Consider the following 3,952-nt stretch of genomic DNA (forward strand, 5'->3'; position numbering starts at 1 on the left):
AAATTGACATGATAGGAGCTACACATTTTTGTATATTTTGATCTCATGCTATCTACAGCAGCAGTTAATTTTATTAACTGTTTTTTTTTTCATCTTGACTTCAAACCTTCTTGGATTATTCCCTTAGTACGTCATGCCATCACTTTACGTTTAGAACTTTAATTGTTGGCTGTTTGCTCTTCTTTAGTTAACTGTATCTGTCTCACTATAACTGTAGCCACATACTGAGGGGAATGAAACCTACAGAATGAGCTATAAAAGCAGGAAGGTTCTGTTACTGAACTGCTCAGCCATCCAAGACACAGTAGGAACTCCTAGGTCAGCTCCAGGGGAGAGAAAGAGATCTGGGGGGAAAAAAAAGGGGACGATGACAGAGCTGTTTGAAATAGCTCCTGTGTAGATTAATGAACAGGGATGTATGAAAACCAGACTGGGATTGTGGGTCACATGAAATCACTTCGGTAAAGTGCGTCACCTGAGAATCACACAATATACTATCCTCCTCTGAAATGATACCTATGACAGATATAATTAGGTTTCCAAAGGAGGGACAAGCTGCCAGGTGGGGAAGTCACCTCTACAGCTGCAAAGAAAATGTACACAGAATCTTTGCTACCTCTTCCTAATTCCATTCCATTCCATGTGGTGCATGAATGGAGTTCTCTCATTCACTGCAGCCAGCAAAAATGAGCTGAATAAAGCTTATGCTTGCATTTTGACACCCATATCAAACTGAAAACACCTCAATCAACTGTTGGATTGATTTGGCATAATTATTGATACACTTTGCAGGATTGAAGAGTGAGGATTCAGGGCTTACATACTACACTTGAAATGAACACAACTTATCAAATAGTTTTCTGACATGTGTGACTCTTAGTATCATTTTGGAAGTGAAATAACCTGTCAGATTTTAAAAATATGTTAACAACTGGATTGTTAAATGTCAGGGACGTAAAAAAAAGGATGGGGCTTGGTTTGAGATCTTGAAGTGAATTCATTGACTGGAAATCCACATGGCACAAAAATCTCCTTTGATAAACAGACTCCCTCCCCAAAAAAATCCAATCCCAGGGGGCCAGAATAACCATATGATTATTGAATAAATGAATTAACTTCAATTTAATATAAACCTAGTTTCTACTTTGTATAAGACACTTTGTTTAAGCCCTACAAATCTAAAATTAAAAAATGACTTAGTCACTGCCCTCAAGAAGTTTACAATCTAGAAGAGTAAGTAGGACTCATAAAAATAATTGTGAGAAGTCATTAGAATATGATAGATGTGAAAGAAAAATTTAGAGAAGAACTCGCTAATTGGTCAAATTTACTAGAAAGATGATTGTACTTTTTGTAGGATGACTTGGGTTCCAATCCCCTCACTTTTACTTACTAGCCACAAGGGGATGGACAGCTTACCTAAACTCTCTGGGCCTCATTTTCCTCATCTGTAAAATGGGAACAATAGTATTTAAACTACTTTCTTCCTGGAATTGATGCAGTGGCACCTGGCCAACTCCAAAGTGTCTTATAAATATGAACTATTTTCTTCACTCCAATAAAAGAACCATTTTCTGATACCTTCTTTAAACACTTAAAAAGACCAGTGTTCCTTTCTTGCCCTTAAGAAGATAACCACATAATACTCATACAACACAAACACAAAGAGACTGATTTCTCCATAGTTAGATATGTTTTCAGATGCGCAGATTTCTTTTTCTCTTTTTCTTGTTCTATGTAGTGGAAATGCCCAAGACTAGGGCTCATACTACCCTTCTTTGAGGAGGCCAACACATGGTCATGCTAAAGCCAGATGTCAATAAACTCTATACCCCTTAGCTTTGTTTTCCCACTGGGGCACATCAGTATCTGTAGGGGCCACTTGAAACCTTAGGTATTAGTAGAGAATAATAATTACAACATGTGAAAAAAGCACATCGAGAGAGAAACTTTACAAATTCTTTTCCACTCTCACCCATCCTGTGAGGTAAGTAGGATACTGGGAGGGGAAGGAAAAAAAAAAGAGGACGAAAAGAGAGAGCAAAGGAAATAGAGAAAGCGATAGAAAGAAAAGAGGTCCATATGGTATTGAATGCTACAGTGCCACCAGCAACTATCTGTGTCACAGGCTGCTTCCTCCTGCACTAGGCTTTTCCAGCCTTGCAAATAGTCATTTGCCCAGAGTAAGAAATGCCATATGCATATGCTAAATGAAAGAAAAAGAATGCAATTTCACTTATTTTGTTCTATCTACATGCTTCCATGGGGAGGAACTGTGGTTTATAGGTTAGTAAATTTGTATTTCATTTTGTAAGGCTGAGGTTTATTGTCTGGACTGATGTAACTACAATAAAGTAGAAGTCAGGAGGCCCAGAATGGTCAATGACCTGCTTTCTCCTGTTTGGGTAACAATTTTAACTTTTTTGATATATCATTTCTTTATCTGCAATATTGATATAATAATAAATACCACATGTTTTTAAGTGAATGTGAAGAACTTGGAGCTTGTTGAAGGAAGGTGATAAACTAAAAAATGGAATTGTTTTATATATCTGTACAGCTATAGATAGGTATTTGTCACCTTAATATAACTGATTGGAAGAGCCCCAACTCTCAGAACTATTGCTATGTGAATGTAAAGGGAAAAAGAAATTTTAAAAAACCTGATTCTTATCCAAATTTAATAGTTCAAATAAATTAATATAGTAGTAAGGATTAGCTGGTCTTTCAGAATCAAGATTTTGTGATTTACACATGCAGATATTTTGTTGTTGTTTAGTCCTGTCCAACTCATCCTGACCTCACAGACCGCACTGTTTATAGGGTTTTCTTGGCAAAGATACTAGAGTGGTTTCCCATTTCCTTCTTCAGTGGATTCAGACAAACAGGTTAAATGGCTTGCCCATGGTCACACAACTAGTAGGTGTCTGAGACAGAATTTGGACTCAGATCTTTTTGACTCCAGGCCCAGCGCTGAACTGCTGTCTCCTATGCAGATCTTTATCAGAGTACAAAGTTAAATGGTAAAATTATATAATTCTCTTATGTGCAATCAGGTGCTTTCTTGATATACCACATGAAAAAGGAAAAGATAAATAAAGCAAAATTTGGAGTATGTCCCAGTTCTCTTTATTCAGTTTTCAGGGTCAGATATTTGCTTATCACCTTTTTAACAACTCCTTACACCCTGTTGTTGTAGTTGTTCTCCACACTCTTTATCTTCCCCTGGGTCTTCCTCCTTCTCCTCTTCTTTTTCTCCTTTTTTTCTCCTTCCTCTTCTCTTCCACATCCTCTTCCTCCTCTTCTCTTCCTTTGTTCTCCCTCCTTCTCCTCTTCTCCTCTTTCTCCTCCTTTCTTCTCCTTTCCCCTTCTCCTCCTCCTTCCCAAGCACAGATTGGTTCGATCCAAAAAGACCATAGATAACATTTATGTCGCATTTTAGGGTTGCGACTAACTTCATACGTATTATCTCATTTGATCTTAACTGTATAACAACCCTGTGAGAAAGCAACCAATCCATTGACTATCAATCCCATTTGGTGCCTAATCCTGAAAGTTTCCAGAATGGAAACAAACTTCTCCCTTAAAAAAGGTAGCTGCTAATGTTGTCTTTCATCATTGAGGAATGTGCAATGCCATAACAACCCACATATTTGGAAGTGCTAGATCAACCTGAGAGCTCCAGGCACTGTAGGGGGCCAGGAAGGAAACATGAATTGGTTGCTTCCCCTTGACTTAGTCTAGGTATCCTAGATTCTTGACAGAATTCTAAGCTACCCTGTCACGTGAGATTTTTTTTTTTTAATGGCCAGCCTGGTTACCACTATTTCCACAATGTGCATCCCTATCTATAGAAAAGGAAGAAGCTTTTCATTGAAACTGCATAGAGAATTGCTTCCTCCCTTGCAGGTGGTGCTATAAACAGGGAAGAGGATTAGTGCTGCTGTCTTGA

This window comes from Phascolarctos cinereus, unplaced genomic scaffold (assembly GCF_003287225.1).
Source record: "Phascolarctos cinereus isolate Bilbo 61053 unplaced genomic scaffold, phaCin_HiC Scaffold_3;HRSCAF=262, whole genome shotgun sequence".
In the NCBI taxonomy this organism is placed as follows: domain Eukaryota; kingdom Metazoa; phylum Chordata; class Mammalia; order Diprotodontia; family Phascolarctidae; genus Phascolarctos; species Phascolarctos cinereus.